Source organism: Mauremys reevesii, linkage group 2 (genome assembly GCF_016161935.1).
Source record: "Mauremys reevesii isolate NIE-2019 linkage group 2, ASM1616193v1, whole genome shotgun sequence".
NCBI classification, from domain to species: Eukaryota; Metazoa; Chordata; order Testudines; family Geoemydidae; genus Mauremys; species Mauremys reevesii.
In genome coordinates, this window is record NC_052624.1 from 11734441 (window position 1) to 11751879 (window position 17439).

Genomic DNA, 17439 nt, shown 5'->3' on the forward strand with positions numbered 1-17439 from the left:
AAAAGCTGGACAATTTTCCTGTGTGAAGTTAAGGTGAGTGATTTATAGTGAAATCCTGGTTGTAGCCTCTAGTGTGGAATTGCTACTGAGTAGCGCAGTAGTTATGGTACATTTGAATGGTCTCTAACCCGAAAACAGATTGACTACTTGTCTTTAGATTTTAAAGGAAAAAAATAAAAGTTGGACACCGTTCTGTGACAGATCAATTGTCATAAACAAACCACACCATTAATAGATAAACCACACATCTGCAAAGCTGGGATTAGAAACCTGCTCCTTAGTTTCAGATAGACCAGGCGTCGAATATCTGAGTTAAAGGCAAACTTTTGTGTCAGTGCTGAACTATATAGAACAGGGGTCTGCAACCCGCGGATCCGGAGCCGCATGCGGCTCTTCAGCCTCCTTGTTGTGGCTCCCTTCGGCCTTGACAAAAGAAAGAAAAAAAAAAGAATAACGGTTATTTATTAATTTAATTTTTATTTATATATTATTTTATTTTTGTTTATTTTGTTGCACAGTTATCTTGGAGTTCGAGGTGATACTTTAACATCGAATTTTTTAAAAGTTTTTATAATTTGTCAATTAAAATATGCGTCACATCCACGTCTATAGCCCTCGCCTTTACCTGCAGGCGGCTTCTTGAGTGTGCGACCCCCGCGGTAAGCTAACCATGAATACATCCCAAAAAAGAAAAATCTCAGAAGAAAATAGAGAGTTTAATTCTGCATGGACAGATTCCTTTGCCTTCACTGCCAACGATGCTGGCTTACCTGTGTGCTTGATATGTGGCGAGAAATTAGCAAACAACAAAAAATGTAACATTGAAAGACATTTTCAAAACAAGCACTCAGCATTTTCTGAGAAGTACCCAACTGAAGATGGGCGAAAGAGAGTGATTTCGGAACTACTACGGAAAGTTGAGCAGAGCAAACATACTTTCAAGAAGTGGATCAACTCTCCAAACTCAACTACAGCTGCTAGTTTTGTGGCAGCTCATGAGATCGTAAGGAGGGGGAAGCCGTTCACAGACGGAGAATACATGAAAAAATCGTTCATAAAAATATCAGAGCATCTATTCTCCGAATTCAAAAACAAACAGGAAATTATTCAGAAAATTAAAGAAATGCCTCTCTCTGCAAAGACCGTCAAGGACAGGACCATTAAAATGGCAACAATCACCAGTAAGCAAATTGATGACATCAATTCAGCTCAAGCATATTCAATTGCCTGTGATAAGTCAAGTGATGTAAACGATATTGAGCAGACAGCACTGTTATGCAGATATTTGAACTCTGATGGGCCGCAGGAAGAACTGATTGAACTCATACCGCTAAAGGGCCAAACGCGGGGACAGGACATTTGTGAGGCTGTTTTGAGTTGTCTAAAAGCCAAAGGAATAAACACCACTCACCTGGTGTCAGTGTCTACTGATGGTGCACCCAGTATGAGAGGAGCACAGAAGGGCTTTGTGAATTTACTTCAAAAGTCGCTGGATTGAGAGCTGATGACGTTTCACTGCATCTTGCACCAAGAAGCACTGTGCGCTCAAACATTCCCCCCTGAATGTGTGGAAGTGATGAACCTCGTTATTAAGATAGTGAACAAAATAATTGCAAACGGGTTAAACCACTGACAGTTTTGTTCATGGTTAGATGAAGTCGAGAGCGCATATTTGGATCTCCTGCTGCACAACAGAGTTCGGTGGCTGTCAAGGGAGGCGTGCTGAAGCAACCGCTGCTTGTCTGGAACATGTGAAAACCTTCTTGGAAAGCAAAGGCCTCAGCTATCCCGAACTGGGAGACCTCGATTGGCTGGAAAAGTTTTATTTCATGGTGGATATGACAAGTCATTTAAACATGCTGAATAAAAATCTCCAGGAAAGGAAGCACGGCCCTGCAGTTGCTGGAGGATGTTCTGGCGTTTGAGCGCAAGATGACAGTGTTTGCCAGAGATGTACAGAGAGTACGCTCTCTCACTTCCCCTCCCTGAGAGAGTTCAAAGAAGAGAACAATCACATAAATTGTGATTATTTACACCGTGCAATTATGGCAATGCAAGCTGCATTTGGAGAAAGATTCAGCAAGTTCAGAAAGGAAAAAAACACTCTGTCCTTCCCTGTCACACCGCTGGACATCGACCCATCCCTGCTGAACATATCCGCATTCACAGGGATAAGTCAGCCCAATCTTGAAATTGAACTGGCTGACATAGCGGATAAAGACTTATGGGTGTCCAAGTTCAAAAGCCTGACAGCGGATCTCGAAGAAGTCGCCCGTCAGAAGGCCACTCTCGCTAAAGAGCACAAATGGAATGATATTGAAAACCTCCCCAAACCCGACAAACTTGTTTTTGAAACATGGAGTGCCATTCCCGACACGTATATGAACATGAAAAAGTATGCATTTGGAGTCCTGTCCATCTTTGGCTCAACATACTTATGCGAGCAAGTTTTCTCGAGCATGAACTTCATAAAGTCCAAATATCGCTCCCGCCTCACAAATGAGAGCCTACAGTCCTGTGTGAAGATCAAAGTCACATCTTACAGCCCCGACATAGGGAAGATCAGCATCGAGCTTCAGAAACAGAAGTCACATTAAACAGGTGAGAACACTAGCATTTAATAGGCTATTATTATTCAGAAAAAAACATTTATTTCAGACCCGGAGCTGATGTAGTTTTTATTGTATGTTCAGGTGCTTCGGTTGATTGCTGGCCGAGAAAGAAACCCGAAGAGGATGAGAGCACACTGAAATGGACTTGTCAAAAAACGTTCCTAATTTTATGTTTACTTTTTTAAAACTGCTAAGCTGCAACTATATGTTTTTTTATATTAAAGTGGGCTACGTTTTATTTTAATTTTACACAAATACGGGAAGGACTCAAAAAGGCCTGCATAGTTCAGTGTTTAATTTATTTCAAAGTAGGCCTACACATGCACACTGCACTTCTGTTTGTTGTATTCTGTTGTTGTAACAGGTAAAATTAAAAAAAGATTAAAACTTTTAAAAGTTTATAAGCAGTGTTATGTTTTGCGGCTCCAGACTATTTTTCTTTAGTGGAAGAGGGGGCAAAATGGCTCTTTTGATAGTAAAGGTTGCCGACCCCTGGTATAGAAGGACCTTTGCTGTTTTCTCTCATCTGAAACCAGCCATCAGAGGGCAAGCTGGTTATAAGGATGAGAACAGTTCTTGGCCACAGGTTGTCTGATTCCTCCCACCCTTCCATGTTCCTGGGAGGTGGCTCGACTTGCTAATCAATCTGGATGCAAATAGCCTAGGCATAGCCATATTAGTGGCGTAGGCAGGAGCTTCCAATTAGTCTGACCCCATGGCTTGTTTCAGCAGGCTAGAAGGATACAGTGTGTCAGTAGGATTCCTTTCGTTTCCGGCAGCTCGTGCTGACTTCAAACATAAGGCTGCAACTTCAGGGCGCGGTTCAGGAGGGGAGTGACATTAAACTGACTTGTAAGCTTCATGCACATGTCAAGGGCACATTCTGCTGGAAGCATCCATCACTCAGTGCAGCTTCAGCTCTCCCTGTCACACCCAGGCCGGATGCTATCTCACTGTTAATTGCTGCAAATTATTCCCCTGTGAAGTGGCATACAAAACTGTGGTGAATGATAAGAACCCAGTGAAGCGGGTTACCTCCATTAGTTTTGTCTGGGGATATGCAAGTTTCAGTAGCTGTTTCTTTTACTGCCTGACCTTTGGGTGACCTTCCTGTGTCCCACCTTGTTCTGCATCAGGGCAAGCTCTGCCACTGTGCCAGACAGCTGGTCACACTTGCTGTCTGCAGCTGAGCTGGCTCCCCCACTGAGCTGCAGCATCCCACTTCGGGGGCAGGGAGAGGAAGTATTGATCGCAGGTACTCCAGAGTGAAAGCTGCACCTGAGTTTCCACCCTATATCCAGTTTTGGTCCCAACCTCCAGAGCCACAAAGAAAGTCGCCAGGGCTCCAGAATAGGGAGACTGGTCCTGAGCCTAGTGAGAGGGGGAGTTTGGTGGCTTCCACAAGGGGAGAGGGCATTAAAGGATAGGGTGGTCCAGATCCCTGCAAGATCTCCATTTCCCACAGGACTTCCAGGGGTGGGCTGGAGGTCTTGCGAGACTTGGCATGAGATTTGGAGCCATAAAAGGAACCCTGTGCTCAGGGCCACTTACTGTTTGCCAGTTTGTCCAGCAGCCTAGTTCTGCATGGATCATAGACACGGTCCTGCTCACTTCTGCTGGAATGTAGCCAGCTGGCTGCAGGATGGGACAGCACAACTGCCAGGGCTGGGCTACATGAGCTCAAAGGGCAGCCATACCCTGTGATGCCTCAAGACCCAGTGGGCAGCAGGGCTGGCTAACCGACCCCTTCCAACAGCTTGACGCAGGGGCTGGTGTGCTGCAGATCTCAGACCAGGAGGCAGCCGAAGGGTCAGGAAGCAGAGACAAAAGAGCAAGAAGACAGGAGGGGAGCGGTGACAGGGATAGAGGCACTCAGGAAGATGATGCAGTCCGTTTGGGATCAGCTTGGAGCCCTGGAAGACAGTGGTCGAGCGCAACAGGAGCCCCCCAATCCCTGCAGCAAGGCGATTTCACAAATAGTCAGGGCCCAAAGGGACAGCAGGGGGCAGGCCTTGGTGGTCTGGTCCCCTCAGGCAGAGGTGGGGCTTAGCACATTTCTTGCAATGTGTCTGCAGGGTCTCAGGCAGGCAGTGCTGGTGGGAGCAATGGTGGAGCTCTGGGTGTCTTCAGAGTCAGGCCTGTGGGGGAGCACAGGGAACACATGAAGGATGGGGGGAATCACAGAACAAGCCGAGTATCTACAGGTATGGAGTGGGGGAGCCCGGGCCCCCCAGGCATCGGCCCTCTGGCTCCTCAGCTGATGGCCTTCCAGCTTCTAGCATGCGAGCTGTTGGCCCCACAGCCCAGGGCTCCACAACCTCTGGCTCCCCCATTCCTGGCCCCACAGCCTTTACTGCAGCAATGTAGCTGGTGTACCAATGTTGGCCTCCATGTGGTTTCATATTCAGCTGCTTCTGATGAGTTGGGGGCCCATCTTCTCCGGTCCATGCATGAGAAGATATGGCAGGTGGAACACATGGACGTGTCTTCCCTGCTGTTCAGGAGGAGAGGGCTAAGGCCAAGAGGAGAGAAAAAGACAGGATGTCCCGAAAGAGAGGAACTGGGACACCCGTCTTGGAGCCTGCATCACCTACATGGGGTGAAGGCACAGTTATATCTGGCAGCGTATGGGCCCCTGCTGAGGTACCTGGATATCATAGGTAGAGCATATAATTCAGTTCATGGCTCTCGTACAATGAGCGCTTCAGAATGAGGGCAGCCCTGAATCCCTCCCAGTCCTGGGATAAAATTGACCAGGAACTGTGGCTGGAGTGCGTGGCTTGGGGGCACCCTCTGACAGGACCCCACTCCGATAGCGGCCGTACAGTGGTAAAGTCAGGGTGTGAAAGGAGGGATGGGGGCTCGTGCCACCTGACCAGCCAAGGCTTTCGTGCTAGGAATACAATGAGATAGGGAAATGTTTGTGTGCATCCTTTAGGTTTTGGTGTGAGTCAGGACCAGTTCCAGGCACCAGCGAAGGAAGCAGGTGCCTGGGATGGCCAATACAAAGGGGCGGCACTCCGTCCTTGATTGGGACGGCATGTGTGGGTCTTCGGCGGCAATTCGGCGGTGGGGACATCCAGGTCTTCGGTGGCGGGTCCTTCAGTCCCTCTCTTCCTCTGCGGTGGCACTTTGGTGGCAGCTCAATCGGGTTTTTCTTTCTTTTTCTTTTTTTCCGCTTAGGGCAGCAAAAAAAAAGACGGTTACTCACCGTAGTAACTGGTGTTCTTCGAGATGTGTTGCTCCAATCCATTCCATGTAGGTGTGTGCGCCGCGCGTGCACGGCTTTCTGGAACTTTTTTACCCCAGCAACTCCGGCGGGCCGGCTGGGCGCCCCCTGGAGTGGCGCCGCTATGGCGTCTGTCATATACCCCAGCCGGCCCGTCCGCTCCTCAGTTCCTTCTTGCCGGCTACTCCGACAGTGGGGAAGGAGGGCGGGTCTGGAATGGATAGGAGCAACACATCTCGAAGAACACCAGTTACTACGGTGAGTAACCGTCTTTTCTTCTTCGAGTGATTGCTCCTATGCATTCCATGTAGGTGATTCCCAAGCCTTACCTAGGCGGTGGGGTCGGAGCGAGACGTGGCAGAGTGCAAGACTGCTGAGCCGAAGGCTGCATCGTCTCTTGATTGCTGCACCAACGCGTAGTGGGAAGCGAAGGTGTGGACAGAGGACCAGGTGGCCGCTCTACAGATGTCCTGGATGGGAACATGGGCCAGGAAGGCGGCAGACGAGGCTTGCGCTCTTGTAGAGTGGGCCGTCAGGCGACTAGATGGTACACGAGCAAGCTCGTAGCATGTTCGAATACATGCCGTCACCCAAGAGGAAATCCTTTGCGAGGAGACCGGTTCGCCCCTCATACGCTCCGCAATCGCGACGAAGAGCTGGGTGGAACGCCGAAAGGGCTTCATGCGCTCTATATAAAAGGTGAGGGCCCTGCGGACGTCCAGGGTGTGAAGCTGCTGCTCCCGAGGCGAGGCGTGCGGCCTTGGGTAGAAGACCGGGAGGAAGATGTCCTGGTTAATATGGAAGGCCGAAACGACCTTAGGGAGGAAGGCCGGGTGCGGTCGAATCTGTACCTTGTCTGCGTGGAAGACGGTATACGGGGGGCCAACGGTTAAGGCACTGAGTTCGGATACTCGTCTCGCAGATGTTATAGCGACGAGGAAGGCCGTCTTCCACGATAGGTAGAGCAGGGAGCAGGTCGCCAGAGGCTCAAACGGCGGACCCATAAGCCTGGCCAGAACCAGGTTCAAATCCCAGACCGGTGTAGGGCACCGTATGGCGGGTACAAACGGTCCAGGCCCTTGAGGAAGCGAGATACCATCTGGGTGGAGAAGATGGAGTGGCCTTCAACCGGTGGACGAAACGCAGATACGGCTGCCAGGTGCACCCTCAAGGAGGAGACTGCGAGGCCTTGCTCCTTAAGGGACCAGAGGTAGTCCAGGATAATCGGAATAGGGACGAGAAAGGGATTAAGGCCTTTCTGGTCGCACCAGATAGCGAAACGCTTCCATTTCGCGAGGTAGGTGGAGCGCGTTGAAGGCTTCCTGCTTTCAGTTAGGACTCGCTGCACCGCCTGCGAACAGTCACGCTCTGCGTGAGTCAACCAGTCAGGTACCAGGCTGTAAGATGTAGGGAGCGGAGGTCCGGGTGGCGAAGCCGGCCGAAGTCCTGCGTGATAAGATCCGGCCACAATGGAAGAGGAATGGGTTCTCGGACGGAGAGCTCGAGCAGCAGGGTGTACCAATGTTGTCTCGGCCAGGCCGGAGCGATCAGGATGAGGCGGGCCTTGTCCCTCCGAAGCTTGAGTAGCACCCGATGAACGAGCGGGAACGGAGGGAAGGTGTAGAGGAGGTGATCCTTCCAGGAGCAGAGGAACGCATCCGACAGGGAGCCGCGGGAGCGTCCCTGGTAGGAGCAGAACTGGTTGCACTTCCTGTTGCCCTCGGAGGCAAATAGGTCTAGTTGGGGAAATCCCCACCTCCGGAAGATCGTATGCACCACGTCTGGGCGAAGGGACCACTCGTGGGTAAGGAAGGACCTGCTGAGGCGGTCGGCTAGCATGTTCTGTATGCCCGGAAGAAACGATGCTGTCAGGTGAATTGAGTGGGCTACACAAAAGTCCCACAGGCGTAGCGCTTCCGTGCAAAGCAGGGAGGAGCGGGCGCCGCCCTGCTTGTTGACATAGAACATCGCCGTCATATTGTCCGTCAGCACTGTGACACAGCGCCCGCGGAGGTGGGCCTGAAAAGCTTGGCATGCTAACCGTATCGCCCGGAGCTCCCGGACGTTGATGTGCAGGGAGAGCTCCGGAGGCGACCAGAGGCCTTGGGTGTGAAGGTCGCCAAGGTGTGCCCCCCATCCCATGTCCGAGGCATCCGTGGTCAAGGTGACGGAGGGGCACGGCGGGCGAAATGGGACTCCTGCACAGACGACCTGAGGGACTAGCCACCAACTGAGTGTATCGAGGGTAGGCCTCGGGACAGTGACGACCAAGTCCATGGGGTCGCGATGCGGGCGGTACACGGAGGCCAGCCAAGTCTGGAACGGGCGAAGGTGTAACCTGGCGTAAGTGGTCACGAAAGTGCAAGACGCCATGTGGCCCAGGAGCCGAAGGCAGGACCGCGCCGTCATCGTGGGAAAGGATTGGAGATCCCGGATGCAGGCCACCAGCGCCTGGTGCCGAGTGTGCGGGAGGCAGACCCTGGCCAATTGAGAATCCAGGACTGCTCCGATGAACTCCACCCTTTGAGCCGGAATTAAAATGGACTTCTCGAAGTTCATGAGAAGGCCCAGTTCTCGAAAAAGGGCCAGGATATCGGTCACTTGGTCTGCTACCAGCTGACGTGATGGGCCGCGAATCAGCCAGTCGTCGAGGTATGGATAAACGTGCACCCGACGACGACGGAGGGCTGCGGCAACAACTGCCATGCATTTGGTGAAGACCCTCGGGGCGGTGGAGAGGCCGAAGGGAAGCACCGCAAACTGGTAGTGCATGTTGTTGACCATGAAGCGGAGATACCGACGATGGGGAGGATAGATCGCGACATGGAAATATGCGTCCTTCATGTCGAGGGCGGCAAACCAGTCTCCTGGATCCAAGGAGGGAATGATGGTCCCCAGGGTTACCATGCGGAACTTGAGTTTTAGCAGGTACCGGTTGAGCTTCTGGAGGTCTAGGATTGGACGAAGACCTCCTTTTGCCTTGGGGATGAGGAAATATCAGGAATAAAAACCCCTGCCCCGCCGGTCGGGCGGTACCTCCTCTATGGCACCCAAACTCAGCAGAGTCTCGACCTCTTGTAGGAGGAACTGCTCGTGAGAGGGGTCCCTGAAGAGGGACAGGGAGGGTGGATGGGAGGGAGGGGGCGAAACAAACTGAAGGCGGTACCCGGATTGGACCGTATGCAGGACCCAGCTGTCCGACGTTATGTGAGACCATGCCGGGAGGAAATGGGAGAGGCGGTTGGAAAACAACGGGGAAGGATCCATTGGAGAGACTGATGAGCCGTCCTCGGGCGTCCCATCAAAACGACTGCTTAGGCCCTTGAGGGGCCTTAGAGGACGCCTGGGACTGGTTGCGCCTGCTGCCTGATGGTCGGCGGCGAGTCAGGTTGTTCCGGCGGCTATTATAGGGCTGGGACCTGGCCTGAGTAAACGGCCGGGACGGCTGTCTGCGGAACGACTGCCTCTGGGTCACCGGCGTGTGCATTCCCAGGGTTCGGATAGCAACGCGACCGTCGTTGAGGATCTGTATCCGGGAGTCAGTCTTCTCGGAAAACAGCCCGAGTGTCTCAAATGGCAGATCCTGGAGGGTGTACTGCACTTCCGGGGCCAAGGTGGAGGACTGCAGCCAGGAAATGCGCCGCATAGTCACCCCGGAGGCGAGAGTGCGGGCTCCAGAGTCCGCCGAGTCCAGCGCGGCCTGGATGGAGGAGCGCGCGGACTTTTTACCGTCCTCGAGGAGGGCGCTGAACTCCTGGCGGGAGGCCGATGGGATGAGTTCAGTAAATTTAGAGAGCGAGAGCAGCATCTCGTAAGTGTACCTGGCAAGCAATGCCGACTGATTGGCAATGCGGAGCTGCAGGCCACCCGCCGAATAGACCTTGCGGCCCAAGAGGTCCATGCGCTTTGCATCCTTGGACTTGGGAGCCGCCGCAGGTTGACCGTGGCGCTCTCGGTCGTTCACTGACTGGACGACTAGGGAGTCCGGAGCTGGATGAGTATACAAGTACTCGTATCCCGTGTTGGGGACCGAGTACTTGCGCTCTACGCCTCGGGCAGTGGGCGGGATGGACGCCGGCGTTTGCCAGATGGTAGTGGCGTTACGCTGGATCGTGCGAATGAATGGAAGGGCCACTCGCACGGGGGCCTCTGACCCGATGACATTGGTGACTGGGTCATCATTTTCCACGACCTCTGCCACCAGGAGGTCTATGGCCTGCGCGATCTGACGGAGCAGGTCCTGATGTGCTCTCAAGTCGATCGGCAGGGGGTCTGCCGTCGACGACCCTGTGACAGCCTCATCCGGCGACGAGGATGAAGAGAGACCTGGGACCGCCGGTTCCGGTGGTGGCTTGTCCAGCGATGGAGCAGCCGCGTTAGAGTCCGGCTGTTCTGCAGCAAGCGGTAGAGAAGCCCCAGGCGTTGGCGATGGCGGGGGCCTACTGATAGTCGCTTCTGGCATGCGACGCTCAGAGCCCGGTGGCCGCATGGGCAAGGGCGGGCCCTGTGCCTCGTGCTGCGCCCACGGAACCCAGAATCCCCACTGTTGTGGACCATAGGTTTGTCCCGGGGTGTCCGACCTGAGACCCGCTCCGCTGCAGACCTGAGAAGCGACGGAGGGCTGGCGCGACCACTGGGGGGGCAGAGGCGCTTAAAGAGTGCCCTGTCGACGGCCGACGCTTGTCCGCTGGCGGCGCCGTGGGTCGATGCCGGTCGTCGTGGTACCGGGAGCACGACCGGGACCATCGGTCGCATCGGTGCCGGGGAGGCGACCGACTGTGGCTTCGGTGTCGGGAACCGCTGCGGTCATGGCGCCTGGAGCGGCTGCGGTCACGGTGCCTGGAGCGGCTGCGGTCACAGTGCCGAGAACAGCTACGGTCACGGTGCCGGGAGAGGCTGCGGTCGCCACGGTGCCGTGAGCGGTCCCGAGAGGCGGACCTCCGCCGGTACCGTCGACTGGGGCTTCGGGATCAGTACTGCGACACCGAGCGGTACCGTGAGTGAGACCGGCGCCGAGACGGTGAACGGTCCCGAGGCGTTGATCGGCGTCAGGATTTGGGTCGGCGGGACGGTGACCGGCTGCGAGAACGGGACCGAGAGCTGAAGTCCCTTGCACGCTGATCATCGGCGCCTGGGCGCCTCATCATGGCCGGTTTCCCCGCGGAGGATACAGCCCGCACCGGCGGTGCCGGGGGCCGGAGGCTCGGTGCCTCTGTCATAGAGATAAGCTCCCTCGCCTGCGAGTACGTCTCGGGCGTAGTTGGGAGACCAAGCTCGACCTCGGGCAGTGCCGGGGAGCAGGGGGGAGCCGGGCTCAACGGCTCTTCAGGTGCCGGAGCTGCCGGACCCGTGCACTGCGAGTGCACTACCACAGCCGGTGCCGAAGGTGTTGGCAGTGGCTGGGTGACCGGTCCCGAGGTTGAAGTCTTAGCCGTTGCTGGCGCTTTCTTCTTGCACGCCGGAGATGGGGAGCGGTGCCGGGACGCTGGTGCCGGTTTCGACGGATGGGAGACTTCCGTGCTGTGTCGGCTCGGTGCCGCCGGTGCTCTGCGGACCGAGGACGATTTCGGCGCCGCTGGGATCGGTGCCGGTGGGCGAAGCGCCGACTCCATCAGGAGCTGCTTTAGCCTAGAGTCCCGCTCCTTCCGAGTCCGTGGCTTAAATGCCGCACAAATGGGGCACTTATCTGTGCGATGAGATTCCCCAAGGCAGCGAAGGCAGGAATCATGAGCGTCCCCAACGGGCATCAGCCGCTGACAAGCCGAGCACGGCTTGAATCCCGGTGTCTGGGGCATGAGCCCACACCGGGTGAGGAAAAAGGCGGGGCGAACCCCCCTAATTCCTTAAACACTAACTAACTATCTAAACTATGACTAAACTCACTAATTATGTACACAAAATCGGAGAAAAACGCTAGGGGTGTGGAGGACTAAGGGAGCACTCCACAGTTCCAACTGCCGTCACGGGCGGGAAGAAGGAACTGAGGAGCGGACGGGCCGGCTGGGGTATATGACAGACGCCATAGCGGCGCCACTCCAGGAGGTGCCCAGCCGGCCCGCCGGAGTTGCTGGGGTAAAAAAGTTGCGGAGAGCCGTGCATGCGCGGCGCGCACACCTACATGGAATGCATAGGAGCAATCACTCGAAGAAGAAGTTGGAGCTGACCCTGGCGTGAGTGTGGGCATGGTAGAGGTGGGCACGCATCTTCTGGTCACCCATGTGTTAAGCATACCTTCCCCTGGGAGGCGTGGGCTGCTGCACCTTGTGGAGTAGGACTGGGGCCAACCCGGCTGACCAAGGCAACGTCTCCAATTAACTGGGGTGTCTTAAACCCCCCCCCTTTTAGGGGAGTGTCCCAAGAAGGAGAATGTGATATACTTGTGAGATGGTTTTGTTCAGGGTTTTAGGATCCTGTATGAAGGGGAGAGGGCGAACGTCATGGTAAATAACCTCAGATGGGTTAAGGGCATGGAGGGTCTGGCCAGGGATGAGATCCAAAAGGAGGTTCGTTGAAGCAGGGTTGTGGGTCCTTTCTGGCAAATGCCATTGCCTAATCTCCATATCTCCCCCCTGGGCCTTGTACCATGAGAAAGTGCCTGATGAGTATTGCCCCACTCACCATCTCTTGTGCCCTACAGGGGGAATCGCTGAACGAGGCGATTAACCTCGAGCTGCGCACCGTTGTCAAGACTGATTCCCCACTCTGGCGCTTCGAGTGCAGAAGGTGGGGCCCATAAGGATTCTAAAAATTAATACTGGCCATTCCAGGCTTGTATTAAACTCCCAAGGTAACAGCTTCTCTCTGACCTTGGATGAGTAGATGCTGCCACCACCCAAGTGCAAAAAACCCCATTGGGATCCAGGAATGCGCACTTGGGAATTCCTCCTTGCGGGGTACCCTCAAGCCCTTTCACACACACACACCCTGCCCCCCAGGGAAGAACTAAGAAAGAAGAGAAAGGAAATCAGCTGTTGCCACCAGCTAATTAAATGACCTATGCACACCTCTTAGGACACAAACATTCAGTCCTGTTCTTAGAAAAAGGTAAATTTTATTCAAAACAAAAAAGAAGAAAATACGTTTGGAACTTAGGCTTTTTGCTAGATTTAAAAAGAACCAGTCATAAGGCTTACACATCAAAATAACTTTCTTGAGGTCCAGCTTAAAGGTTACAAGCAAAACAAAAGCATTTGGGGATTAGCACAAAGGAGTCCACAAGCCAACAAGAAATAAAAGAAATAACCCTAATCGTGTCTTCCTAGCCATTCCCTGATTTACTTACATATCTGGGGGTTTAAATGGGTAGTTTCTAGGCATGATCTGACCATTTTCCATACCTGGCTTAAAGCTTCCCATAGTATTGCTGTTCTGTGTGTCCTTTCTCCGGAGAACAACCACAGACAGACAAAGGGAAAGTTATTTTCCCAATTTTAAAAAGTTCTAGCCTTCCCATTGGCTCTTTTGGTCAGGTGTCCGCTCCCTTTCCTTTTACCTGTTAACTTGACTTGTTAACCCTTTACAGGTAAAGCGAGTAGAGAACAGTTACTAACTGGGATTTTATAGCTAACTGGCTGGCTGGGTCCATAAAAGGGAGCTACCCCCCCCCCCTTCATTTATCACAACTGTGCACGATGCATCGTTTGACACATGATTCACTCATGAGGCCCTGCTGCTTGGCTTGCCAAAAGCACCATAAAGTTGGCCTCTTGCTTCCTCCCAGTCCATGCAGCAGACTTTAACCTCTTGGGCTTTTCCTTTGATGGCCAGATTGATGTGGACAAACCAATGCCCCTGGGCTTTGCGATTTCGTTTACAGCCTTTGAACAATTCAGTACAACACTGGACTGGGCAGCCAGGAGGTGCTCAGGATGCCAACAGATTAAGTACTACATGGATCATTTCTTCGTTGTGGTCAGGACCGGGATGTGGAAGTGTGAGCAATTACTTTGGGTTCTTCTGGAGATGGTGGGCTCATTGAGTGTTCCCCTCTCCAATTTATAAACTGAGGACACTGCCACCACTTTGACATACCTAAGCATTGAGCCTGGCATGGTGCAGGGGCAATCCTGCCTTCCTCAAAACAAGCTTAAGGTGCTAACCCATATGGTTGTCAGCATCAGCAGGCCCCAAAATAATTCATCTAAGGGATCTCCAATCCCTGCTGGGCCACTTGGACTTTGCTGCAAAGTCCTAGCCCCCGGTGCGCCTTCTGTGCACAGTTCGCTACTGGGTACAGAAGGGTACAGGCCCTGAACCACTTTATAAGGGTCTCTACGGAGATGAAGGAAGACCTGGCACTGTTTCCTCACTCAATATAACAGGGTGTCCATATGGAGGAATGTTTACATGCTCAAGGTTGACCTGCAGGTCCACTCAGATGCAGCAGGTGGGATAGATTTCAGCGTGTATTTCAGGAGGCGTTGGCATGTCCACAAGTGGTCCTGGGAGTGGGAGGAGGCTGGAATTGTAAAGGACCTAATATTCTTGGAGTTCTTCCCATTCTGGGGGTGGTCACGCTCTGGGGTGGGGAGTGTAGGGAGAAGAGAGTCAGGTTTTGGTGCAACAATCAAGCAATTGTCCTGGTGGTGAACTCTCAGTCCGCTATATCTCCCAGGATAATGAGGCTGGTGAGGCCTTTCCTACTCTGTTGCCCTGAATGCACTGTTCATTTCACTGGCAATCATGAGCCTAGGCTTAACAATGGCATAGCCCAGTAGTTCTCAAACTTTAGAAACCCGAAGACCCCCATTTTGATTTAAAATTTTTCACGGACCCCCAAACCGCCCGCTCAGCCCCAGGCTCTGCCCCCTCTCCACTCCTTACCCCAAGGCCCCACCCCTTCCGCCAAGTGTGCCCCATCCCCGCTCCACCCCCTCCCTCCCAGTGCCTCCTGCATGCGGTGGAACAGCTCTTCAGCGGCATGCAGGAGGCACTGGGAGGGAGAGAGAGGAGTTGATCAGCAGGCCAGCGGCGCTGGGCATGACTCACAGACCCCCTGGAGTACCTTTGAGGACCCCAGTTTGAGAAACCCTGGCATAGCCCATGCTCTCTCTCAATTGCTGGCCAACAGATTCTGAGCACTAGCACCAGAGACCCAGGAAGTGCCCGAACAGGTGCTGGCAGCCCTATAGAAACTTGGTTGCTAGAAGCCGTATCTGCAGCCAAGGCACAACTTGCACCAAGCACCTTTTTAGGTTACACAATGGTATTTGAGGTGTTTCAGGCATTCGGGTGAGGGTGGGACTACCCAGGGTCTGGCTTATACCAGAACCCCAAATGCGGTGGTTCACGGGCTCTTTACACAGCTCTGATTTACAATAGCTAACTGGTTCACTGAGGTGGCCTTTGACTGCAGGTATGTGGGTCATCTGGACCCCTGTTGGGGATTCATGGTCTGCAGAAGATGTTGGAGGGTTGGGCCTGGACAGCTGGGACATGGAGTGATGTCAGGAAGGTAGTTACCTTGCAGGTCCTTATGCAGTTAGTCGAGGTCCTACCTCCAATCTGCCATTTGCGGTGAGGTTAGGCTATACTCTTCAACGCAGCCTGTCGGTTGGCTTTCTTCGTAGCCTTCTGAGTCCCTTCGACCAGGGAGACACTTCGGGGCAGCTCTCAAATGACAGGATGTGCAGTGGGAGGGTGACTCTCTCCATCTCAGTCCGTGGGTCAAAAACAGATCAAACCGGGCTTGGTAAGGCGATTGCTCTGCACTGCTCTGGTGAGATGGACCTGTGTCCTGGACTGGCACTGTGGGCTTATGTGGCTGGATGGCCACCAGGTGAGGGTCCCCTGTTCCTGCCTGGGGGACTGGTCCTGCCAAACCAATTTCCAGTCTGTGGGAGTGTTTAGGAAGGGGCTTTCCTTCTTGGGCTTGCTACCAGGAGAGTCTGGCTCCTACAGATTCCACACAGTGGGGTCTGGGTGCGCCACAGGTCCAGGCCATAGGATGCTGGCGATTCAGGGTGCTGATGGGAGGCCAGTGCAGGTGGTGGGCTGTAGGCACCACAGGTTTTAACCTTCCCCATGTCTATCACATAGAATGGATCAGAGCAAGCCCACCGCTGAAGATATGGATTTGCAGGCACAGTGTTGTGCATTGGGCTTACAAGAGAGAGTGTAATTCAATGAAAAGCTCACAGCTTTGCCTCAGCCAGGATGCACTTTTGTCTTGAGGGCTATTGGATTGCTGGTGAATATGTTTCTTGGTGTGGGGATAGCTTGGTTGGAGACAGTAGTCTGCAGGGTTTGGCAGACTGCAGTCCACCCACAAAAGACAGAGGGTGCCTGGAGGAAGGCCAGCCGGAAAGTATCAACATGGCTGAAGTCGCAAGGTGGCTCAGTTATTGGACATGGCTGCACAGCCCAGAGCGCGGTCGAGCTTTATCGAAAGGATGGCGCACACCTCTCTGATATGGGATGAGCTTGGTATTGGGTTGCCAAACTCCTAGGTAGTCCATGTGGGGTGGGATGGAGGCAAACAAGTTGATGCTGGCACCTCTTTGTGGCATGTGCCCAGTGCAGGAACTTGCTGATTTATGTTCCAGATTCCCAAAAGGTAACACAGTAGGTGTGACCCTAACAGCCCCTTTGTGCCAACTGGCAAAGGACACACCCAGCACATTGTTGTCAGAATACTTAGCCAAAGAGTGTCTTGTAAGGTATTGTATGGACATTGGTGACATGCTGGTCATGAATATAATGACGTGGTTTATGTACAGGTTGTGTACAAAGAGTTATCTATGTGTGCTGGAAATATGTTCTTAAAATATGTTCTAGAGGCACTGGATACCCAAGCCTGCTCTAGACAAAGGATGGTTGTTTTGCTGTGTCTCCAATGCAAAGTGAGCAAGATGAGGAATGGAAATACATTTACATCTAAGGTAAACAAAGTGATTAAGCTTACAAATTCAGTAGTCATGGGATAAGAGGGAAGATCCTCTCATGGACTGGTAACTGGTTAAAAGATAGGAAACAAGGGGTAGGAATAAATAGTTTTCAGAATGGAGAGAGGTAAATAATGGTGTTCCCCAGGGGTCTGTACTGGGCCCAGTCCTATTCAACATATTCATAACCTATCTGAAAAAAGGGGTAAACAGCGAGGTGGCAAAATTTGCAGATGATACAAAACTACTCAAGATAGTTCAGTCCCAGGCAGACTGCGAAGAGCTACAAAAGGATCTCTCAAAACTTGGTGACTGCGCAACAAAATGGCCGATGAAATTCAATGTTGATAAATGCAAAGTAATGCACATTGGAAAACATAATCCCAACTATACATATAAAATGGTGGGGTCTAAATTAGCTGTTACAACTCAAGAAAGAGATCTTGGAGTCATTGTGGATAGTTCTCTGAAAACATCCACTCAATGTGCAGCGGCAGTCAAAAAGTGAACAGAATGTTGGGAATAATAGAGAAAGGGATAGATAATAAGGCAGAAAATATCATATTGCCTCTATATAAATCCATGGTATGCCCACATCTTGAATACTGCATGCAGATCTGGTCGCCACATTTCAAAAAAGATATATTGGAATTGGAAAAGGTTCAGAAAAGGGCAACAAAAATGATTAGGGGTATGGAACGGCTGCCATAGGAGG